The 26,503-nt window shown below is 39.8% G+C and overlaps 1 protein-coding gene across 1 annotated transcript in view; it reads left to right on the forward strand.

Moving 5' to 3' along the window:
• The first annotated feature begins 8,087 nt into the window (after positions 1-8,087).
• The window catches only part of CHRM2 (cholinergic receptor muscarinic 2), a 153,475-nt gene continuing 135,059 nt past the window's right edge, over positions 8,088-26,503 (forward strand). The window contains exon 1 of the mRNA XM_032761865.2: positions 8,088-8,260. The gene's annotated coding sequence lies outside the window, so the exon portion shown is untranslated. The remainder of the gene's footprint in view (positions 8,261-26,503) is intronic.

A 26,503-nucleotide genomic window follows, 5' to 3' on the forward strand; every position in this document is an offset into this window, starting at 1 on the left:
ACAAAGACAACTCATAATTTAAGTTTGAAAAATCTTCCATGAGAATCATCATCATATTCATATAGTGATATACTAAGAAATGTTCCCTGTAACTGTTATAACAAGTTGTAAGCAATTAACCACATCAAACTAGAGTTGAAATTGAATATACTAAAAACTGACTCAGCCATCCGGCGGAAAGCTCCACTATGCTTGCAGGCCTGCTGCATTGGCCACACCCCAATTTATAAGAAGTATTATCAAGTTTAAAAACAATGAGATCACAGTGCAGATCAGAATTATTTTTTTTTTAATTTAAGAAGGAGTAGTCTAGGTCTAAACTTACACAGAAACACTAGTACACAGAGTTGAGGTCAAGATTATTTGGTAAATCTCCAGCCGGTAGTTGCGATGCATAAGAACAGAGTAGCAAGTGAGCCAAAAAGAATATTTAAAGACAAAAAGGCTTAGAATGAGAAAATGGTTCTGAATTAGGTGGTCAAGAAGAAAAATCAGAGTTTCTTCTATAAATGCATAGACTTATAGGGAGTCAGTCTATCTCATCTCGTTATCGGAACACACTCATGGTCTTGAGCTTGAGAAGCTAGTTTTTATAGTTACAGACACCACTGCTCTTGGCTTTGGAAGCCGGAATTAAGCAACTGCTGGAGCTCTGCACTTGACTTCAGGCAGAACAGGAATCTTTGCTTTAGAGTAGAATTTTCATCTTTCTACATTGAAAGTTGTATAAGGACAAGGGGTACCTGGATATGATATTTCATACCAGGAGCTGATGAGAGAATCTACTTAGAACAATATAAGGCAATATGTATCTGGAGATAAGGAAAGTTTTAGGCAAGAGTTAATCTTGTTCCCTCAAATGACACCAGAAAATAATATAGGTATATCCTTACCACACAGATGAAGGAATCACTGGTGTTTCCTTTTCTTTACTTTGATAGATGATCCCATCTATCCAAAGTTTTGGCCCTAAAAGCAATTCTATCATTTATACCTTACCATTTGTCCATCTTCTTCACCTCTCCCAGTATTGCATAGGTGACCCTAATTTAGAGATAATAGCATAGAGGCTTCCTATGCAGCACAGCTCTTCTTAGAAACTGGGTGGCTTATTTTTCCACTTTCACCTTGAAAGTTTGCATCCCTGCCCATTTCCCATTCTCTCACTTATCACTATGGACCAGCTCTGGGGCACAATGCAAAGAAACCCGAGAGAACATTTCCAGAGATAAGCCTAGTATTATTCTGCAAGCTGAAGGTATATACTACAGCTCAAAATGGGTTTTTATTCCTTTCAGTCAATTCTGTGAACAGCAACTGCATTCCAGTTCTTAGTTACATTATCCCTGTCCCAATGCCATTATGTAATTAGAATAAGCTGTAACAGCCATAGCCAAGAGTTTTCTTCTCAATAAATTACAGAAATGACCATGTGCCAGAGACACACATTGCTAAGTAAGTTTGCAGTCAGCTTAATTGCTTCCAAAACACAAAAGCAAAAAAGAAAAAATAAATAAATAAATAGCTACAGAGAAATTGGGAGATTGAAAGTACATCCTAGAACATAGCACTCTGGACAAAGAGTGTATGGGAGTGTCATTGCCTTTCTTAGGCTTCTCCATTAATTAACTTCAGAAATGAGGCGTAATATTCAATAATTTTTGGATACTTTTTCCCACCCTGGATATTATAAAGCATGGGCCCAAGGTTTTGCTAGCTGGTCATTATAGATGTCTTCAGTTTTAGCAGTAATTTCCTGGTGATTGCCTTAAATATTTTACGTATTGCTTCATCGTCCAGAGTATTTTACCCACAGATTTAACTTAGCATAGCTTCCAAATTCTAGGTAGAGTGTAACTCAGCTATAATCCACCTCTGGAATTAGTTCCCTGACGAAGAGTCAAGGCTCTTTCCTGAATCCCCCATGGGTTATGACAGCACAGATTTTATTGGAGGTGCCTAATAATATATATATATATTATTTGTTTGTTCTCTCCAACTTAGCTTCCAGAGGGCAGGAAAGCTTCCTTGTTTTTGCAGACTTAATCCTAATATCTAAGAGAGTATTGAATAATATATAAATATTTGCTGAACAAATCCTGATGCTTCAAGTCTGGTCTGTGGTGGGCTGTTGAGAAACATAATTCTCAGAGATGCAATCTGGCGTTCTCACGAGGACCCAGTGAAACTTACAATATAGTAGAAGGAAAGCAAAGCACGGGCAGTTTGTTTACGTGAGACTTGCTTAAGAAAGAAATTTGTCCGAGATTTGCTATCAAGTGAGAGAAACTGTCTACTCCATATTCTGGCATAATAAAAGGGGAGTACCTTGTGTCACCTCTGGACCTCTCAAGGTAGATTTAGAGTGCTTGTTATTGAAGACATTCAATGATTGCAAATAATACATGCTTATTGGGCATCCTTTCAAAACCAATTCAATTTCTAGAAAAACATTTGCCAATGAAAGCCTTGTAGGAATGGAACACACACGATAACTATGCCTAGGGCCTTGCCGCATTCCTTTCTGCAGGGATTTATGAAATATTGCCCATGACATTTTGTAAATGAGGTCCTTACGCCTAACATGCCATCACTTTGCTGGCTAAATAATGAAAAGATAGGATTTGTCTTAGGCACAGTAAATCACAGAATGGTTTAGAGTATGCTGCCTTGGACACACTGCTAGGGGAATGTGTTTTTAAAGTGAAAAGATCTATATGAAGTGATATTTCAGTATCAGACACACTCAGTTAAGTCTTACTTAGCAACATGCAGCTTTTGCATCACAATTATTCCAGTCACTCTCAAGAAATAGAGGTAGGTCAAATTTAATCAGGAAGTGGTCCAATGTTGTGATGGCACCCAGGATTTATTTCTTTAGAATGTGTTAGCATTTCCAGCTTTTCCGTTTAGTTGGCTTAAGAAATTGGTATGTTGTATGATCTGAGCAATTATGTGAATTCCCATGAGTAAGCACAGGTTTCTCTACAGACTCAAAAGATTTTAAGTATTCCTACATGACTCTTTCCTGCACAAAGAGTTACTGATTCAAATAATCTGAGACCTCATGCATATAGAAGAGTATCATAAGACTTTCACTTTGAATTTGCTAGAATCTTATCTTCATCTGAGATTCCAGCATTTAACTTTGCCTGTAAAAAGGGGAAATTTAGGCTGTTTGTTAAAATATACACTGAGGTAGTTGTTGTTGAAACTTTCAAGTTCACCCTGTCTTAGAGGTTCGCTTCTGAAGCAGCGCTCAGCTTACCTCCTGGTAGGAGGAACACACATACACTAAATGCTTCTCTAAGGAGACAAGCATCCCATGTGACCTTTTCCTTCTGTATTCTTAACACTGATTTATCACCATTGCAGCTGTTTAGCATTTTGCAGAGTGATGCCCCTCCCATCTCTGCTTTTTCTCCCTTCTTCATAGTCCCTGTCTGCAAAAGAGCCCTGTATTTTAAATATTTTATACTCAGCAGCAGTAAATGTTTTCAGGCATTGGGTAATACTATCACTTCTATGAGAGAAAAGAGTTGAAAACATCTGTGATGCCAAACTTCGTGAAAAAGAAAAATAACAAAGCATTGTTTGTCACACTGTCACTAAACATTATCCCTCAGAATCAGTCCTATTTGTATATGAAAACTTCAATTGCAGGGTCTGAAAAAGAAAAGCTCAGGATTTTCTAGAATAAAAAGAGATCATCTTTTTAAGCTAAAGAATAGAAGCTTTTAAATTACTCTCTGGGAAGGTCTGTAGGAAAAAATAAATAATTCTAGGAAGAATAATGTGTGTATTATGAAACTATTATTAAGATTTCAAAACAGTAAGAGACAACTGAAGAACCCATTGTAAGTAGTGATTGTCGCTTAGTGGAGATCTACTTTCAACCCAGGATTGTTATATTTCAAACTGAAGTCAAGGAAAAGAAAGGTTTCTGTGGCATCCATCAGATAAATCAGCCCACCTTTTCTAAAGCTCCTGCTGATAAATACGGTGCTTCCCTGATTTAACTCTTAAACAGTCTGTGTGAGTAGAAGATGAAGGACAAGGCAAGACCTGCTCTTGGCTCATTTTCCCAATATAGGCAAAGCCCTCACCTTCATTTTCTTGGTTCCTTGAAAATAGAAAAAATTTTTTAAAATGTTATGACTGCCATCCCTGGTGGGAAATCACTGGAGTTGAACTTGTCACCCTCTTAATCCACTTATGATGATAGAGTGCTGATTTGTGCATCTAATTACTGAAGCCTAATTATTGCTGCAGTGAAATCAATGTGGCATGTTAAATATGTGCCACACTCCCAGGAATGAGACCTGTGGTTCCCCTTCTTCTCATGTTAGTGGTGACCTTATTTATAATCTTATTCAAACAAAAGCTTTTTCAAAGATTCAAAGTCACCCTTCACAGGCATTGAGAGCTCTTCAGTGTGTGTCTAAAACTAGCATCATGAGGTTATATGTAATGAAGTTTGGCTTAATAAGTAGAAATTACTAATTTATTAGAGTTCCTTGAGGTGGAAAATAGGAATGCAGATTAAAAGAAAATCTTGTAGATGCATTTTACAAAGAAGTATTTAAAAAGCAGTTTTGAAAATGTTCCACACCAGCCAGCACGGTGTCTCATGCCTGTAATCCCAGCACTTTCGGAGGCCAAGGCAGTCTGATCACTTGAGGTCAGGAGTTCGAGACCAGCCTGGCCAACACAGTGAAACCCCATTATCTACAAAAAAACACAAAAATAGCCGGACGCAGTGGTGGGTGCCTGTATTCCCAGCTACTTGGGAGGCTGAGGCAGTAGAATTGCTTGAATCTGGGAGTCAGAGGTTGCAGTGAGCCCAAGATCATGCTACTGCACTCCAGCCTGGGCGACGGAGTGAGACTCCATCTCACGAAAAACAGACAAGTGAAAATGTTCCACACCAAGAGTTACTAATCATATAAATGCTATATTCCTTGGGTGGGGAGTATTCTTTTTTTTTTTTTTTTTCCTCAGAAAATGAACTGGCTTAAGAGATGAAAATAAAACACTCAGAATACACATGATCATTTCTTGTATTGAAACAGAAACTAGAAGAAGAAAAGAATTAAGTTCCCTGGGGTCAGAGTGCTGATGGATTATGTTTATCTTGTTAATTATATGATGGTGATGAGCATTATGGTTTGCATTGTCAAGAATCACTCCTTAATACTCTGTTTCAGAGGTCACAGGTGTGACCCAAGAACCTATATTTTTCAGTCTTGACCGACAATGTTATATTTATAGCAATTTGGTATGTGCCACGTGCTCTTTTAAGAATTTCACATGAATTACTTCCAATATCCCTCCTACCAACCCCGACATGTATGCTATACCCATTTTATGGTTTAAGAAGCTGAGGCAAAGAAAAGTTAAACAATTTCTCTAAAATCACAGTGAATGGCAGAGTTACAAGTCTATATGAAGATGTACAAGTCTATACGAAGATGTGTTCTAAGTGATGACCTAGAAAAAGAAAATGGACATAATTGATGACTCTTTGCTAAAAATGATGCTTCCCTGTGCAACTCGTCTCCAAAAGGCCTTAAGTATACTGACTTCTATTAAACAGCACTTCAGTCACCCACAGACTCTGTTTTATTGAGGTTTAAGAAAAATATTCGTTTGCCTTCATTGGTTATTTATTTTGTTGCTCATTTTGGAATGTGTAGCTTTATTAGTAAAAGGGGGCTTAGTGTTCTTAATGATGTAAAGGAACAAAAGAGTAACAAATCACTGGGTTTTCCTGTCTATTGCTGGCCAGGGATCTATTTCTCCTCACTTTTTTGCTTTGATGGGTGTGTGTCTGTGTGTATTCCAAAAGACTCAAGCAGCTTCATGGGCTTATGGAGGCTCAGTAGACAGAAATAATGGCGTAAAAAAGGAAAATGTGAATTCATTCTGAAAAGAGTGTCCAAGAGAGGAGAGATGACAAAATCAGATGTTTAATGTGGTGGAACAAATGCTGGGAGAGGCTGAGAACAAGGCTTAGCAGGGCTGTTTTGATTTTCTCACAGGTATGTTATAATCACCCAGTGATGGTGGGATGTATGTATGTAGGTTGAAGGCAGAGACACAGTATTGTAATGCTGTATTTTAGGATGACTTCAATCAAGCAAAATCAACTTTGTGTCAGGTCCTGCTTGGTGATAGCTAAGAGTTAACAAAAAGGGCAGAAACTTTCAGCTACAGCATTTCCACTTATCAATAAATTTACACTGCTATAAAATTAATCATTAGATTGTCAACTGTTATATAGATGTTTCATATGAAGTGTCTTTTCTGTCAATAGGAGTAGAAGCTTATAAAAACACAGGGACAGTGGTTTTTGCTCTTCTGGATGGCCTTTAATACCTAGCAAAGCCCTGGACGTCAAGAAATGAACTGAATTTAATTGACTATATTATATTATATCAATGTATCTTTAACTTGCTCTTTGTCTATCCCTGTGACCCAAAAAGTGATGTGTCCAATTCTGGACTATTCAATTTAAGGTTTCCACTTCTTGCTCTTTATTTGATTGAAGTTGGATGAGAGAAAATAAAACCTATGTAATATATAATATATCAATGTTATATTCACATACACATATGCTTTTACAAAAGCAAGTTTTGGCCTCAGCTACACTTTAGAATCCTATCATTGTACTTTTATCAAATGAGGTTAGTATCTAAAAATAATAGATGCAATTATTGGAAGAAATTTCTCATTAAAATAAAGAAATAAACACCAAAGGCAGGTCTGAACACTGAAAGTTTGCATCCTAATTTTTTTTTCATGGAGATCACAAATTCCCTGAAGCATCAAGCATATATATATTCTGGATATATATATATATATATATATTCTGGATATATATATATTCTGGATATATATATATTCTGGATATATATATTCTGGATATATACATATTCTGGATATATATATATATAGATATACATATATTCTGCAGTCTACTGCCCATTAGCTGAAGAAAACATGGTCACTGGCTCATATTTAAAATTAGAGAAAAAAATTACTTCTCCTTCGAATACATTTGTCAAAGCTCCAAAGAAATAAACAATCTGTGAATAGTTCAGCACAATTACATATTTATAAAGCATAGTGGATTTAGTCTAACATTTTCCCACCTGGAAAAACTGGGCTTAAGTATCTCCGACAAACAAAAAGCAATACTGCGTTCTTCCCAATATGCCATGTCACCTTTGTAGCACTCACACACTTGCAGGGAAGGGACTCGGGGTTGGGGGTGGTTCTGATGTAGAAATTGCAGATGGAGAGCTGGGCTCTGGGGATGGAAATGGAGAGGAGCGAAAAAGAGCCTGGAGAAAAGGCTGTCATATTTGCTCAGAAGAACCGCCAAATCAGAGAGCACAGAAGATTTCATTGGAGGAGCGCCTTCAACAGCAACTAATCCTGTCATACTGAAAGAAAATTGTAAATGTTCTCTCCAGAAATTGTCCGCCCATTGCAGCTAATCGAACACACACGCACGAATACAGACACGCTCTCCTGCTGTACTAAAGGCGCCCAGGCGCAAAGACCTAGGGAGCGCGCGCGGGCACACACACACACACACACACACACACACACTCTCTCTCTCTCTCTCTCTCACACACACTCCAGACTGCGGGGTTGGCCAGAGCCTGGAAATCGTAGATTTCACCAGTAAATTGCCGAGGTACCGGAATAGGTGTTGCCTCCCAAAACTAATTCCTACTTCCCCAAGCACTTTGGTGAAGAAATGAATCCAGCCCAGCTCGCCGAGGCATCCAGGTCTCCGTTCTATTTTGGTCTCCAGGCTCTTCGTGAAAGCCAGGTTTGAAAGTCTTGTTTGCTTCTCCCTTAGTGGTTTGGCGTGGAGGGCGGGGGCAGCGTCAATTTAACTCCAGTCTAAACCACAAACAGGTCACAGACTAGCCAAGTGGCTGAGACGAGTGTGGGGTGCGTGACTCTGCCTGCGCGCGCGCCAGCCCCGCAGCTCTCGACAGAGCCTTTGGGTCGGTTCTCTCCCTCCTCTCCCGCCCCACCCCTACAGTGTCTCGGCATCAACTAATCTTTTCCTTTTCTTTTGCAAGATCAAGGGAGAAAGAGAACCGGTGGCTGGCCTCAGACTCTAAGCGGTGCGCAGCTCCAGCCTGGGCGGATCGGCCCTGAACCCACAAAGGACTCCTCGCTCCTTCAAGCCTCCACCACCTAGCAGCCAGGGAGGCAACTGGAGCGAAATCAGCGACAGGTAAGGACCCCGCGCTGTGCAGCTCTCCGCTTACCCACTCCAGGGGCCCTGACACCAGGGGGTCTCTCCCTTCATATCCCCCCAACTGGAGGCTCAGGGGTCGGGGCTTGGGGGAATTGGAGGGAGGTCTTCCCCACGTGCAGATTCTCAAACGGAAACTTTGGATCCTGGGGCTTGGAGGGTTGGGGGCAGTGATGGCGGGTCTGGAAGGAAGGGGCAAATGAGGCACAGCGCGAGGCGAGGTACCCCTACGATTCCGAGGGTCACTGAGTCCAGCCGAATGTGGCGAAAGCAGCCTGGGAGCTGCGCTGTCCCGGCATCGCTCCCTATTCCAGCCCCCAATTCCCTCTACTGTTGCCGACCCCCCTCCCGCCACCCAATCCAGATGCGGCCATGGACAAGACAAGGAGAGCTTCTTCCCTCCCGCCCCTCGGGTTCCTTCCTGCTGGGGTCTGACCGCGTCTTCTGTGCGTGTGGGATGGAGGCCCGGCTCGCCCGGGCTCCGAGCTGTCCCCCGGCTCCGCTTTCGGAGCAGCCCTCTGGCGCTGGAGAGGTTTCCCATTGCGGTCTCTGGGTCATGGCCAAGGAGGAGAAGCAATAAGAATGGGGGAAAGGGTCCCAAGACAAAGGAGAGGGAAGCATTCTGCAATCCCATCCTATTTTAGCCCCGCGCAGGAGCTGGACTGTCCGCCGTGGCTGGGGGACAAGGTCTCAGCCCGAAGCTCATGAGGTACCAGACAGTGCCTGGGCTTCGCCACCTAACTCACAGTGGGTCCTGAACCGCCCCGGCAGTCCCCGGGGTCGTAGACTGGGGACCGCTGCACCCCTCCCCCTCCCCGCAATGTCCCCTGGAGTCCGCACCTGAGGTCCGGGGCAATCGCCGCTAACTTGTAGCTCTCGGACCCGGACAGGTGCGGTCCATGCCTGGTGCCGGTAGACGCGCAGAAATTCCACCTGTGCGCGCTGCCGGGCGCCCCTGGGGCCCCTCACGGGGTAAGTAGAGATTCGTCTGGGAGAGGTGAAAATTCCCCAGAATTATTGACACACACGGCGGCACACCCTTTGCCTCCGTCCGCCTCCAGCACCCGCATCCCTTTCTCTATCTTCCTGCCCATCGCCGTCCTCGAGGCTGCCGAGACACAGAATTGTCCCAGGCAGATTCCGCCGACCCGCCAGTCCCTGGCGATGATGCCAAGGCTCTTGCATGTACGGAAATACCAGCAGGGAGGGTCGCCAGAGGCAGAGAGGCTGGAGGAGAACAGAGAATTGGAGGTAAACGCGTAAAGCCAGCAGAACTGTCGGTGGACATTTCACCCAGGCCGCCCTCCCGCGTCTTTAGGTCAGTTCACCGCCACAGCACGTCTGTGACTGCGGCCACCCAGGGCTCCAAGTCTGCCAGCCCAGGCGCTGCGAGCCAAGAAGAGCGCGGCGCCTCCCACTCCTCAAGCTCCGGAATCCCCCACATTGACTTTCTATTTCCCTTTCTTCTTTTCTTTTTTGTTTGTTTTGCTTTTCCTGCTCTTTTCTTAGCGCTGGGTGGCAGTGGGTATGTGGCAGCCGTGTGATTTGCCCATCCCCTAGTACACGCAGCCAGCGACACAAGCACACAGCGACCAGTCCCCACGCTCTGCCACACACCCTCCAGCGCTCCGGCGCGCAGCCCCTGCTCCACAGTCCGGGACGCCTGCAGCCACCGCCAGGGTCATGGCCATGGCCCACGCAGGGCTCTGCGGGTGGAGAGGGGAGTCAGCCTAGACCCCAGAGAGAAACCCTGGGGCAACCCGAAAGGCCTGCGGAAAACTGGAACTGGGGTTAGGCATGAGGGGAGGGAGCCTCTGGGGAAAACGGGCCGGGCTGTGCGGAGCCTGCGACTGCAGCGCTGCAGGCCGCCCCCGTCTCGCCCCGCCCCGCCCCGCCACTGGGCGTCCCCGCCAGGAGCCCACCGGCGGGCGGCAGCTTTTCTCCATGCTGCCCAGGGAAGTTCGATGCCTGGTGCTGGGATGCGCCAGCGCTTCTGTTCGCTTCTGACAATCCTGGCGTCTCCCAATGAGAGGGCTCTCAAAATGAAGCTTTTAATAAACTCCAGAGTAAGGAACTCGGGATTGTGCGGCAAAGGCAGCGCATTGCACTTTGTGAGCAATCGGTAAATATGTGCAACCATATGATAGGAAATATATGCATTTTCATTGATAAGAAAAAAATAGAGATGATGGTATCTTTAAACAGAAGCCACAAACAGGCATACCTGTGCCATTGTTGGGGAGGTAATAATAAAGGCACTGATGATTACAGAAGTAAGAACAATTGACTTGGCCAAGAGACAATTTTAAGCTGGGAACTGTATTCGGCTGCAGTTCAGAAAGTGGACTTTTGAGACTTGTCAAACGAATGGAAGAATTTTGTGCCAACAATGTCCCAGCTTTGCAGGCTTGGCAGCTGAGGACTCAGAAGTAATAAATTAATGCCAGGTGAATTATTATTGTTACTACTATTATCAATAATGTGTTCCAGTTGCAGCAATACAATGGATAAGCAACTTCCTATTGACCCTATTTGCTTTCCTGGGCTAGACAACAATGCCAATTAAAACGTAAAAAATTTAACCTGACCCTAAAAAGAGGTGAGAACTCCAGCCAAATCTGTTCACCATTTTAAAATAAAGCTCTGTGAATGAGGTGGGGTGGGAATGGGGGAAAGTCTTGGGACTTCAAATTCCCAGGCCTAGACTGCCTGAAAGATGCTTCGTTTTCCTATAAAATAAAGAGGCGTGTTTGTTTGTAGAAGGGTGCTTGAGGGTGTCTGGAGGCGAACTGGAGTGAGCAAATAGGTGGATTTGAATACTGTCATAGTTCCAGTAAAAGGGAATCCAAAGAGCATGTTTTCAGCTCTCGACTAACTTCAGAGTCAGATGTGGAAAGACCTAGCAGGTCAAATGCTGGTAAAAGTCCCTTTGGAGTGAGTTCCCACAGTCCTTCAATTCTGGGAGGCTGAGACTTTTGCCTTCATGTTTAAAACACACACACACACACACACATATTGCTCTAAATTTGACCCTATCCCCTTCATTGCCCAGAAAGTCCAGATAGTCAAGCATCCAGATGTGTCTTTACTGGACAATTTTCCAGTTCCAATTCCAGAGCAGCCATTCCCCAGGGCCAATAGGAATGGGTGGTTTCAGAGGTCCAAAGAAAACAACAGTCCCGGACTGCTGGCAGGTAGGGAAGGCACAAAAACCATGAATGACACTGTCTTCAATGGAAGTTAGGCTGGCTAATTAGGAGTCATATGTTTCTCTGACCCACAACAATGAGTAAAGTTAAAACAAGTAGAAAAGAGGGAGAAGAGAAGAAATTAGAATAAAAGGGAAATGAAGAGGGAATGGGAGAGAGAAAAATGAGGGCAAGAATCTATAGGTATATCAATAATCGTGCTGGATTCAACCTCCATCACTGATGTCAGCCTTTGTTTAGAATATGCATGTGAGCGAACCCCTTCTATTATCTTCACATGACCACCCAGACACCATTCTCAATCCTGTCTTAAACTTTTCCCACTTTACTCAATAGGATAGAGACTGACAGAAACATTTTGCCACACAGTTCTCTTGAAGAATTGGTTTTCTTTATTTAAACTTGTATTTGACTTGCTTGAGATTTTATGACATGGACTCTCTGTGGCATAGTTCTCAATAGACTCCTATGTATTGAATGCCACCAATGTCTACCTTGTGACTACTAACAATTGGCTTTTGTTTCCTGTACCCACTCTGTCCACCTTTGGTTCATTGAGCAGGCATCAGGACTTCTCTCATTTAAGATAAATGGCATAAGTGTACTGATTGCATATCCCACAGCTCACCTGGCCTATGTGGTGGAGGTGGTATGTGGGGAAAGAGATGAAAGTCACCTTTCCTTAGGCAGGTATTTTTGCTGAGTGTGTTCTAAGTCCTTGGCATTATTCTAAGCATCTTCCCATATGATATTTTCTGTTTTGTCAGTTGCTTTAGCCTCACTGCTTAAAATACAGCCAGGCATACCTAAGAAACGTATTAAATCTTTGTTGAATGAGTTATTACAGCAATCAATTTTCTCATTTTATCATTGCAACAATCCTATGTAGTAGATGTTATTTTCTACAGGAAGAAATCAGCATTCAGAGGGGTCTGATAATGACCCGAGATCATACAGCTAGTAAGTTGCAGCCCCTGGATTCAAACACAAGCTGTTGGACTCCACAGTCTTAGTTCTTATAGTGTATCGATTGGCTCTCTATAAATAGTTGTGGCACTTGTTTTCCCTGTGTTTGGGGAAAACAAAACTGTGGCATTCAGAAGTTCAGTGTTGTTCTCCCCATCTGTTAATACAACTTTGCATGTTTTTGTTAGATCCTCCAAACCTTAAGCAAAGAAGATGCAGTGCTGAGTATGTTCTTAGTTGGCACGTGCTTGTTTTGTTTAGTCAGTGATTGCCTCTGGCAGAGGTAAACAAGGGCACCAAAATTTTGGCCGATGGCATTTTCACCTCTTAGCAATACTAAGACATTATTAAACAGAAGTTCTTTTGTCTGATGCATAGTAATAAAATATAATTTTGATATCATACAGCTGAGTTCATGATAGGAAGCAGATCAAGAGACTTTTTCAAGGTGACACAGCTAACCAAGAACTGCATAAGAACACACACATCCCAATCCCAGTCTAGTTGTCTCTTCATTTTTTCATGCTAAATGAGTTCTCTTTTCCTATAAGGTTGTTGGCACTTAAGATTCTGAATTTCAGTGGCTCCATTTACTTTTAATTAGTATTTCTTATCCACATGTGCTTTGAAAAGTATAATGTTACTTTGTAAACTGCTATTAGCAAAGAATGAGGTAGGTTCCAGTTGGTTTGCCTCTTTCCACTCTTTATATATCTTTGTCTTACTTTACTTATTTCTCTTTTTTTTTTCTTCACATGTTCTAGCTCCTTCTTTTATACTATGACCTAAATATACAATCATCTTAACTGGTGCTGTTACCATGGTAATGTTTCATGGTAGATAAGGGTACACACTAAAAACTCAGTTTTCTCATTTTTTTCATTAGTAATGGAATTCCTTCTGTCTCTCTTTTTTTCCTCTGTCTTCCCCCATGCCCCCTCCCTCTCTCTCTGCCCCCCCCCCCTTCCCTCCCAAATCCAAGCTTTCACTGAATGATGCCCTCTGGTGTTCAATAACTGGAAGCACATTGGACTGGATAGGACGAGGACATCCTTTTTAAAGCTTAGGGAGAATTTCAATTTCAAACAAAAATTCAACTGGACCTAAGCAAGAAGGACTTTGAATTAATATGTTTTTAAGCAAAGAGATTAGTAGAATACATTTGTTGTCTGGGCATGTCAAATGTTGTTTACTATGTATACAGTTATGGCAAAGGGGTGGGAAGGATATTTATACCCTTACATATTTAACATTGTTATGAAAATGTTCTTATGGAAGAAAAAGAGACGCCACTGAGATATCCCTGGGAGGACAGTCTGATAGAATATTCTGTACATTGAAGTCTTTAAGACTTCTAAATGGAAGTCTTCTATCTTTAGAATGGAAACATTTTTCTTGCTGGATATATATATATATATATGTAAAAAATGCATGTGTGTGTATGTGTGTGTATGTGTGTGTATATATATACACACATACACACACATGAATTATATATATATATCCAGCAAGAAAAGAATATATATATATATGTATATATATATACATACACATACACACACGCGTGAGAAAGAGTGGAGATATTCGTTAGGTGAGAAACGTAAAGTTTTACTCTTACTTACATGATTGTGTGAATAATAATATCAAGCTGCACATTTTTATTAATCCCTAAATACATGGCAAACTAGAAGTGAGGTTGATATGCTATAAACATATCTTCTTTCTTTCTCACTCCAAATTCCACTGCTGCCCTCTGATCTGTCCCCAGGTTCAATCTGTTCCCTCAGAGGCTTCCCTGGAATCCATCCCCCTCTTTCCATCCAGGCATCTTTTCAGACCTTTCGCACCTCTCACATGAACTATCACCAGAGCCATATGCTTCTAACTGGTCTCCCACTCTCCAGTCTTTCTCTAGTACAAGTTACTCCTCACATCGCCAGCGTGACCTTTCTAAAATGCAAATCTGAACATGTCATTCTCCTGTTTAAAATTCTTCAGTGTTTCTCATCTGTCTAGGATAAACCCTGAGATCAAACCCATGTGAGAGCTTCCATAGCTCATAGAGCCCTTTTGCCAGCCATCTTTCTCACAGGCATTTCTTCATCCTCCAACTCCACAAGGAGAGAATCCATGCACATAGCTTAGTGTAATGACTGGTACAGTGTACATGCTAAGCAAATACTAGCCAATATATTTATTTCCCCTTTATTCTCCTCCTCTTCTTCCTCCTCTTCATGGAATTTATTATTATTATAATACTAACAGGCAATGATAAGCTTCACACTTACACTCTAGCCATTCCTTAAACTAATAATAATACTCATGAAAAGGTATGATATAATACGATGAATTTAATGAATATTTTGCATCCTCTATCTCATTTAATCTCTCACAGCCATGTGCATCACCTGGCGCCCACTAGGTGCTCAGTATATTCCTGTTATTTTTATATGCCTAATCAATATAATAATAATGACATTTTTAGCCCTTATTATTCATAGCAACATGTTTTGGAAGGTGAAGCCATGGGTGTTTTTATTTTAAAAAACAAATTATTTACAAAGGAGCTAACTTATGAAAATGCTAGGCAACTTGGATGGTTTTATCTGGTGCTGGTAGTAGAGTAACAGCTAGAAGTTGTAGAGATACAGATGAGGTGAGAATAGAGGCCATATTTTATAAATGATGGCAATATACACTTACATTTGTATTTTTGTCTTCTCTTTAAAACGAAACCAAATGCCCTGATGTTTCCAAATAACACAATTAAGTGGAATTTTTAAAATCACTTTCTATTTTCAAAATAATTTTACTATTTTATTGCATAGTGTGTAACCGCATAGATATGCATAGTACCCCTCCATTTTATTGTATCAAAGAAGCTGTAAGCAACTTCACAGGCTAAGGGCTAGTTTAAGTTCAAATTTCCAGCACATGGACAATGAGTAACAGCAACAATAAAACTGAGGATCTACATTTTTAAGATTAGTGCAAATACATAACAAAAACTGTGGTAGCAAGGCAGTCTTTTGAAGCTATCTGTATTTATTGGGCTCAGAAAAGCAGGACCTCTCTTTTCTGAGGCTGAGAATCCTAAATATCCTTGAATGTTGACCTCTTGGCAGAACTGGGGCCACTTTTTCAAAAGTCAATATTCATAGTCACCAGGTATAGTGCTTTAAATGATAAGATTCTGAATTACTTAAATAACTACTATCTTCTAAGAAGTCATTTAAAAGATATTAATTCACAGGTTGAGTATCTGAGATACGTTATTCCTCTTGTAAAGATATAGAGTCAGGCTGGGAATTAGGGACAGGAATCTAGATTTTTAACAAGCCCCTTCCATGATACTGAGGTGGGAAATCACAGGACTACATTTTAAATAACAGATTGATGAACTGGAACATAAGAGCATCAAGGAGGAAAGAAGATAGGATGTACAACTCAAAATGTCACTGCCAATAGTACTATGTGTATTTTCCATTAGGGCCCGGACAGAGAGCTTTGTTGTAGCCAGAGACTTTTTGATTTGTTTGGCAAATTCTAGTGTGAACAATGAATAACAATTCAGGAAGACAGCTATAGATTAAGAAGCACATCTTTCAATGTAGAGGAAACCTAGATACCTGTGTGTTTAGATGTGGCACAGTCCCATTTGCATACGATATGTCCTTGGAGTTAAATCAGTCTCGGCTGTTTAAGAAATAAGTACTTGATTTCTTTTCTATTTCTTGTTTTATCTTTTTCCCTCTTAAATTCCTTTCATTCGTTTAATATCTTCACAGATCATATATATCTTCATGATTCCAGAGCTCCTCTCTGCATTCTTCTATCTGGTGTTCTCTGTAGATTCTTATTACTAATGTAGCTGGATCAAGCACCTGGACTTCGTCCTCTTCTTCTCTCCCAACTCTTGTGGAGGAGTTAGAGAAAGTGAGAGAATTGTCTTAAATGTTAATGCTGATACATTTCACTGTCATTGTTGCAAAATGTTGTTGCACTCTGATGATCCCAAGTAACAGGCGGGTACCATACCTCCTCTAGGAATAAGAAAGTTATAATGACTTTTCTTGATGTTATTGTTCACCCTTAGTCATGCTGATGATTCTTCTGTTTGAATAAAGCAAATAAGCCAAGTCAATAAACAAGACAGAATCATGTTGGAAAACAAGCTTCTTATTTCTTATTTAATTAACTACCGAGGAACTCTTTAGGAGGAATGTGACCCTGAGCTAAACAATTACCTGAAGCCTAATTTTTCTTGCTTTCTATAAAAGATAAGCACAGAATAATTTGATTGGTAGGGGAAAAAAATACATTTCACACCCAGTTTTACATTGTTGAACACGATGAAGATTTTCTAATACTCTGCCTTCCTTGGCACTGTTACAACGGGAAGAGCTTCTACCATAACCAGCATGAAAATAGAAAGTGATAAGAAAATTCTACTTAATTGTGTTCTTTGGAGAGCATCAGGGCATTTGGTTTCATTTTAGGGAGAAGATAAAGAGCAGCCCCAGGGCCAAAGCATGTTTCCCAGATATGCCCACTGTTTTCTTGCTTTATCCTCAAAATTACTTTTCTATCAGATTTTATCAGTGGAGTAGGCAGTTATGTCTTCACATGCAAGCCTAAATAATAAAGACTTTATTTTTCTTTGTGCTATGCTGGATGGAGGTACTGAAGGCAGGAGGAGGGGTAGATGATATAGGTTTAATTTCTATTCTCTCTGGCAACTCGGTATCACTCAACAGGAAACAAGCAATCTCAGTTTTGCTTTATTTTAAAATAAGCCTGACTGGATATTTTCCATGACTGGTTATATCCTTATTAGGGGAAATTTCAGAATTTGGGGTGAGATACTCTTCTGTGACAATAATAATGGCAACAAAACCATGAAATGACAGCTGCTGTTTTTTGAGTGTTTACCAAATTTTAGAACCTATGCCATTTCTTTATATGTATTGTTTCTATACCTCATGCCCACCCGATGTGGTAAATTTATTTCTTTTTCTTTCTAAATCTTGAAACCTTGGCTTGCTGACACTAAACAACTTATTCTAGGCCTAAGAGTGAGTATGTGGCTCGGCATTATTTCCACATCTAAGGTCAAAGATCAGTTTTTAATGTTTTTTGTTTTGGTTTACTATACCACAAGCAGTTCTTTCAGAGGATATCTCATTATTTTATTTGGCATCTAATTCTGATAAGGCTAAGGAAAAAGAGAGAGAGAAGAAAAAGAAATAGAAGCAAATCTCACTTCTAGTCAGTGTTCAGAAAATGAAGTCATGAAAACAGACTTCACGATAAAGGAATCAGTCTTAGGTGAAGTTTGGAATCTGTCTCCTGGCAACTAACCTCCTGGCTTAGCATAACTTGAATTTAAAAGTGCTTGAGCCTTCATAGTTCCCTGGGAGCTCTTTCTAGGCACAGAGGTGGAAAAAGTCTCAGCAAGGCTGTCAGGTATGAAATTTCCAAGGCATACAATATTTATTGATGTTTATATAACATACATATGTTGCAACATTTCTGTTGATTAGGAGAACATTAAGTATCAGTAAAATGTCATTATTTGATCTCTTTCTATTTCATACTGTTATATCTATTTCCTTCCTCTGCAAAACAATTGCCATTACTTAACCTTAACTTCTGCATTGCAGATGCACAAACAAAAGGCCAAAGAGGCTAGATGTCCTAAGGGATAAACCTGCTTGGAATAATTCTGTTCCTGTTTACATGTCCGTTGTTAACTAACCATGTATTTGTATGCCCCCATATCTTCTGGAAATCATGACTGTCTATTGGTAAATGGTAATACCAGCTAATTTCTTTTTCACAATTAATTGAAATTTTACACTCTTACATTTCAATATCCATCAATATTTTTACATACTGACACTTTTAATCAAGGATTATCTTTCACAAGGGAGCTGTAACAGGGCCCTAATTAATTAAAGCGATAATTACTCCTCTCCCTCGCAGTTTGTTAGTTACATAACACATTCTCCAGGAAATTCACATCCTTAGCATTCCTCTTTAAATTTCTCTCATTTATAAGGAGATACCTTGGCTTCTCTGTCTGTAAGAATTTACTGAAAACTCAAATAAATTTATCATCTAGCATTAGGAAAGAAAGGCAGCCATCTTTATGTTTTAGCAAGTTTTCCTATTCAAACCAAATAAAATGAGATTTTCCTATCATTGAAATGTTCAGTTTGAATCGCAGGGGTCATTTTCATGGAAAAAAACCGAGATTGTCAGATGACTCCCCTTTGCTATTCACCAGCTTATTCTAGCTTCTTCATCAGAATGCAAGTTCCCGTGGTCCATTCCTCTTGGATCTTTTTTTTTTTTTTTTTTTCACTTCCATTCCTCAGCTACAATTGCTCTTGCCTCTCTGTAGTTTATCTTAGTGTGTAAGGTTTGTTACATTTTCTGGTCCAGTTTAATTCCGTTATTTTAGTAGACATGGGATCTAGAGTATTGGCAATTATTGGCAGCCTTGCTCTCTTCTCCTTTAATAGCTATTGCCCCTGTTCCCATATTTCGGCATCTCTTCGTCTCTGAGATGCACTTTCAGAAATAATTGATGGTGATGGTGACTCTAAATTCATTCAGTTTATCCCCTAAGACTTGGGACTCCAGATCATTGAAATCCCTGCACCAAATATTGGTCAGATTTGCTAAAGGTCATTCCTGTTTGGTTTGCATATTTTAATTAAATTAGTGTGACTTACTCATTTCACTTGCAGTAAACATTTGGCTACATTTTAAAAGTATTATTTCTCCCAAACTCCTGAGTGTTCTTACTTTACTTTTCTAATACATGTGAGAAATTTGATACCAGGAGGTCAGTTATCTAAAATTCAATTAGCTTTTTTTCTGTAACTACATATAATTATGGAAAGAATTTTTTTCTTGCTGCAATAGTTTTTTAATAGATTTTATTTATTAGGCCAGTTTTAATTTCACAGAAAAATTGAGAAGAACACTTTCCACAAACCTTTTGGCCCCACACACACCTACTCCCTTCCACTATCAACCTCCCCCACCAGACTGGGTGATACATTTGTTTCAATTGATGAACTACATTGACACATCAGTATCACCAGAGCCCATAGTTTACATTAGGGTTCCTGCTTGGTGTTGTGCATTCCCTGAATTTGGACAAGTGTATAATGGTATGTAGACGCCACCACTGCCCTAAAAATCCTCTGTGCCCCTTCCATCTAGTCCCCTCTTTACCTTAACTCCTGACAACCACTGATTTTTTTACTGTCACTATAGTTTGCCTTTACAGACTGTCAAGTAATGGAAATCATACAGTATGTAGTTTTTTAGAATGACTTCTTTCACTTCGTAACAACTTTCTTTCACTTGGTGTGTAAATTCAAATCATTTAAGGTTCCTGCATGTCTTTTCATGACTTGATAGTTCCTTTCTTTTTAGCACTGAATGATAGTCCATTGCATTCATTTTTCTTTGGGATTTTCATTAAATCAGTAAATGTTTTGCCATGCTTCTTGAAGATAAATTTTAGCCAGGTGTTAGAGAAATATTTTTTCTTTTTGCCATTATATTATTTTATTCTTGTTTTGTATTTCCTCTAATCTTACATTTCCATATTCTTAAGCTCTAGAACTTTCTAAAACTGGTCACAGAACTCGTGCTCTGAATATTTTAATTCTCTTTTTCATCTTCCTTTAACCCACCATATCCCAATTTCAGTACATAGAAAAGAGCATTGTTTCTTAGCATCTTGTAGTTTTTAACTGTTTTTACTTTCCTGTGATTATATCTTTTACATGATTTTTTTTAATTCAGACGACAAAAATCTTTCACTTCTCTCTGTTGAAAGATTTAAGTGATTTGTTTCCCAAGTTTGGACAACTCTTCTATTTCTCTGAGTGTGTAAATTCAACAAGAGGAGAGGAAAAAGTATCACAGGGCTGTTTACTTTCCTCTTCTCTTTGTCACATCATCTTCCAATCTTCAGCAGCCATGGCCATGACGAAGCTAAGTTAAAAAACTGAAAACCTAGTTGAAAGACCATTTTATGCAAGACCATACTGACCCCTAAATAACCTTTAAGTGAAACACCATAAATCTGTTTTACCAATAGCAGACAGAGTATTCTTGTTCCTATTTGAGAAGTAAGGGAAGTCCTAAGAGGTTATTTATACTCCTCTGAGGTGTTTTCTCTATCCTCTGCCTTTAGGAAATTGATACTGTTTGAATATTGGTCTAGTCCCTCCAGCTATTTAGACACCGGCTTTACACACGGAAGCTAATGGAACCCACTTATTTAACTTGACAATTTAACCTCTTCACGTGGACCTACTCTTTTTCTTACACTCATACCTTATATTCAACTCCTTTATACAACAAAATTCTTTTGATATTCTCTGGTTTCATTAAAAGAAACCTGCTCCATAAGGATGGGACTTGTATTCCCTCCTTTCCTCCTCCTCCCCTTTCTTCTCCCCCTTCTCCTCCCCTTTCTTCTCCCCCTTCTCCTCCCCCTTCTCCTCCCCTTTCTTCTCCCCCTTCTCCTCCTCCCCCTCTTCACCCTCCTTTTCCTCTTCCTTTCTCCTCCTCCTCCCCCCTCCTTCTTCTCAGCATTTAATTTGATGCCTGCCTCTATTCTTGGCACATAGCAGAGCTCAATAAATATTTATTTAATGATATTTTATGCTAGTAGTCTGCTAAAAGTTCCAAGTTTCCTACTACCCCAATCTGCTTCTTCTGTTGGTTTCATAATACCAAGTTATTCTTTTCTGAAATAGCTCAAAGAAACTCTTTCTAGGTAAAATTTTTCTTTGAAAATAAAACTTCCTTTCTGATAAATGTTTCCACTTTTGAAACCAATATTTTATCTAAGCCTGAGCAAAATTTCCTCTAGGCCATGCTTATAGGTATATAGTAATATTATTTTGTTTAAGCTGAATCTAATTAATCTGAAACACACGAACTTTTAAAGAGACCAGACTTTTTTGTTTATGCATATTATATATGTTAAAAGAAATTTTAGCCAGCTAAACATTGCATATGATGTAAACAGTATATTTTTTTCCATATTAGGGATGGATTTAGTACAGTTTTCTCTTTTTACTTGACCCTATGTAAAAGATAAATGAACAAAGATGAAGAATAATATACCTTATGAAACTAAGTAACATTCTGGATAATTTGCCATGCAATAGCCTTAGCCTCACTCAAAAGAGGAAGGAGAAGTACCACACTTAGGTGCCCACTTTCATCTGCTCTCTTACATAGGGCTTAGCGTTCCCTCCTAACAGCACTACTTCTGCCTTAACAGTTACAGTGGACCTAAGCTCCTTAGCAGTGGGGATCTTCCACTTGTCTTTACCACCTTCTAGGGAGCTTAGAAAGAGAAGGTTTTGGCATCTTTCCCTGTCTTGAGCCTCTGGTATCTCCCAAAGGGTACTACAGTTTCAGGCAGTACAAAGTAGTAGATAAGTATATTCAGTTTGGAGACAGTTGTGTCATTGTTAGTTTACTTTTAATATCTTCACCTTCATGGATTTAAAGATTTAGTGGGGTGTCCAACATCATCTAGTCTGATGCCTTTATTTTATAGTAAGGAGACTTACTAAGGGTAAAAACAGTCGTAGCTTATTATGTGGGTGACAGTGATCAGAGGTGATAGAAACAAGATTTTGAGTCTGAACACCTTGATAACCCATTATCAGTTTCATCACCCTACAATGAATACTCCTATGGAAAGTTCCACATGATTATTTTCAATCTTAGACTTTTATTCCTTCTAAGAAAGATATGAGGCTATAAAAACTCTTTGTTATTCTTTCTGGTTTGTGTGGGACTTTTGATTCTGTTTTTCACCTCTCCTCTTCTGTTTCCCTGATGTTTTACAAAGGGATCTTACAATTTAGTGGTAAGATTTTGTTGGAAGGGCTGGATTCAAACATGAGCGACTGTCAAAACTTTAATGACAGGTATGAAATGACGCCAACCTATCAGAACATGTGTTGGCCATTGTATTGTTCTTTGAGTCCCTGCTGAGAATCAATCCTGGCTCAATGAGCTACTCTAATCTTGAAAGTATCTACTTTCTTGCTTTCCAGATATTTTGGAAATATAATCTAGTCATTTTTCCTACTGAATTGCCTGTAAATGACTAGGGTTTTCATTAATCATTGCAGTGTCTACTTGGAGTCATGTATTTTTAAAAAATAATGTGGATGCTCATAAAAATACATCAACTTAATCTTGCAACTTTACATGATTGAGAATAATTGAAAACTAATTACACAGTGAGTTTGTTCCCTGGAGATGTATGACAACTTCAAAAGCTGAAGAAAGTATGATGGATGAACTCTTTTATAAAACGGCATCAAAATCTGCTTCTTTCTTTTGCTTCCCCAATTCATAAGGTCATTAGGAAACTGTTGTCACGTTGAGTGCCAAATTTGCAAAAATTGTCTGTGCAATGTCTTTAGAGTAAGAAAAAAAGACAAATTAGAAGCTGTATTTTGATGTCATCTCTCCTAATTCTGTCAAAGTGTTTTTCTTCCAAATAGCAGATTACTTCATCCTAAAGTCTTGACAACCATAAATGTAATCAGCTTTGCCACAAATGTTTTCAAAATGAAATGCCTTTTTTTTTTTGGTTGTCTTTTTTGCTTTGTTTTTTATCAGGGGAAAGTGGAGAGGAGAAGCAATTGGTGGTGAGTTGAGAAACTGGTGTTTTCTGAGACACTGAGCATTTCATAGTCCAGAGAAATTCACAATTAGGTGATAGAATGTGCTCCCAGACCACTGTCACTTACACTGGGAACGTGATGTCCTCCTGGGGAATGTTGGGAAGGCACTTGCAATGCTATTTTAAGAGGCGTTTGGAACTGTGAGAGGACAGGGAAGTATAGGAGAACATGCCAGAAGCCTTGTTTGTAAATACTGTATTCTCTTTAGGGGCTACTCAGTGGCAAAATCAAAAAGATGTATTGCCAGACAATAAAGCAGCTCATCTTTACTTCCTAAGAGAATTCCACACTCAGTGAAGATCAAAACCTAAAATGAAAACATTTTAATGAATCAGAGAAAATCAGTTTTTCTGTTTGTTTGGTTGTTGGTTTTGTGTTTTTCCTGGTGTGAACTCCCCAAGCTTACAGATGAGCTGATGCTATTAGTTGGTACCAGTAATCCATCAGAAGACAGATGAAACTTTGTCAGAGAAACTGTATTTGATAAAGCTGAAAGCTAATTTGCTTCAATCTTTTTAGAAAATGTTTTGTTCATCTTCATAGAGACCCAAAGTAAAAATAATTTGGACAGGATGGCAATTCTGTGACAGTTTATCATCCCTCCTTAGCAATGGACCAAAGAGAGAAACAAATAGGACCTCAAAAATTTCCTCCTTTTCTGGTCTGTGACAACTCCAAAGATTCCAAGGAGAGCTGGAGAAGGGCTTGCTTGCAAAAGTGAGCAGGTCTCACATACTCCCTTCAACTCCATCTCCTAAAAAATAATTTAAATTTCAGGGGTATCATCTGTATAGCCACATAAAGAGGACATTGTCCATATTTAAAACTGAGATCCATCATTCATGTAACATTTTCATCTTATTATTCTGCATTTTAAACTTACATTTCTGTCCCCCTGCAGTATTCAGTCAGTTGTATACAAAGAACATATAAGTGCTTTATAAGCGACAGATATTAATGCACTAGAAATGGTTATTTATTTATTCTTCAACATTTATTTCTGCAGACTTAGTTACATACAGGTACTATACTAGACATCTAGGATACAAAGGTGATTCATCATAATTCTAGCCTTTACAGTCTGTCCTGAGAGATTAGATGAGGAAAAAACAATGATACACAATACACAGGTGATAAATCAGAGACATTAAGACTCCTCAAATCACAGGGAAAAATTAGACTAACCCAGCTGGATCTTGGTTTAACAAAGCACTAGAGAGTCAGTGCGGTCTTACTGGATTGAGGGGGGAAGAGGAAGAACTTAGCAGAAGAGGGTAAAGCATGTACCAACACATAGGAATGGAACATTCAGAGTCCCGTACGTTATTCGCAGTAGCTACAGCCTAGGGTGGTTTTGGGGAAATGGAAAGGAAGGCTGAAACATAGGTTAGGCCAAACTATGAAAGAGTCAGTATGGCATCCAAAGGTCTATACCTATCCTGTTGGCTACCATGAGCAAAATCTGTCATCTAAGGGAAACATTTTATGTTTAAATGATATGCCCTACACCATCCTATTTCATTTGACATTTACTTAAAAAGCTAATTAAAAATCTGGGTAGAATCATGGGTAGATTGTTAGATTGGTCAAATGGCAACATCTAGCTTATGATGTCTGCCAAAATCATAGTACCCTGTGTTAAGGAAATGGGTCCATGAAAACACCGAGTGATATTTCTCTAGTTTTATGTGACTTCAACCCATTCATCACTTCAAATGATCAGGGCTTTGGGTAAACAGTAGGCTCATTCATATGTGTACAGTAAAGGAAGTACCCAAAGCACTGAAAGAAGCCAAAAATTTACCCCATTGCTTTCTGACTCCTCTTTGAGAAGAAGACTCACAGATTCTTGCCACTAGTGTACTTCAAAGTGTAATTTCTTGTTGATCTAAGGCAAGGTGTGTGAAACACAGTACCCGGACATCATCTGGTACGGATTTAGGAAACTTGATTTTATGTAGTGGTTCTAATTGAAAAATTCTGAGCCAGGCACAGTGGCTCATGTCTGTAATCCCAGCACTTTGGGAGGCCAAGGCAGGTGGAGTATTTAAGCCCAGGAGTTCAAGACCAGTCTGGGCAACATAGGAAAACCCTTCTCTACAAAAAATACAAAAAAATAAAATCTAGCCAGGTGTGGTGGTGCAAACTTGTAATCCTAGCTACCCAGGAGGCTGAAGGGGAGGATCATTTGAGCTCCCGGCAGGTCGAGGCTGCAGTGAGCTGTGATTGCACCACTGCACACTAGCCTGGGCAACAGAGTGAGACCCTGTCTCAAAAAGAAAAAAGAAAAGAATAATTCTATAGCCCATCATGCCTCAAACATACCTAGTGGATTAGGTGTCTCAGGTGGGGTTTCAGAACGTATGTCCACTACTTCATCTTTCTGTAAGATGTAGGCCAAGGGATACGATGCAGTAAATATGTAGTTGAACAAGTCAAAAGATCTAATGTACAGCATGAGGACTATGGTTATTAACAGTGTATTGTATTCAGGGTTTTTATGAGTCGATTATAGCTGCTCTTGCCATAGGGGCAGTGAGACTGCATAACTCTGTGAGATGATGGCTATGTTAATGTATTCTACTATACTCATCATTTTATTATATGTATATATCTTGTAACATCATGTTGTAGATCTTAAATATACACAATAAAATGTATTTTAAAAATGCTTTGCTTAAAACCTTTACAATTTGCAAAGGATTAATGTATCCATCACTTCATTCACTTTTCACAAAAAAAAAATCCCACAGGATAGTAGCAACACATTGAGGAAATTTAGAATTGTCAATCTCTGGTGACTTGTCCAAGGTGACACAGCTTGAATGAGAATCCACATGGCCCAACTCTTATACTCTTGGGTTTTTCATCCTTCCTTACAGGGATAAGGATGAAATTTCACTGTGCCATTGCCAGAAACACCCTGAGTGTCTGACAAAAGTTAACTGGCACCTCACCCGTAACTAATTCTCCAGAGAAGTGAGTTAAGAGTGATGAGTCTAAACTTGTCTCTTAAATCAACTCACCCTCAAAGAACAGATAATTCATTGTGAAACTCAAAACCTCACTGACCATGCCTCAGAAGAATTATTCCATCTCCCTCCTGAGGAAACCAAGTGTTCTCTCAGAAAAGGAGATAAAGAAATCTCTGCTGCTGGATCTCTGTGAAGCAGTTCACCCTTTTGGGAAACTTAGGATTTTATATATTTTTTAAATTTTACTTGAAAATGTCTTGTGATCAAATGTGTCCCCATTTTACATTTGAAGAAACAGATGTGAAGAGAAAAAGTTCTCTCGCC

This window comes from Hylobates moloch, unplaced genomic scaffold (assembly GCF_009828535.3).
Source record: "Hylobates moloch isolate HMO894 unplaced genomic scaffold, HMol_V3 SCAFFOLD_1, whole genome shotgun sequence".
Lineage (NCBI taxonomy): Eukaryota > Metazoa > Chordata > Mammalia > Primates > Hylobatidae > Hylobates > Hylobates moloch.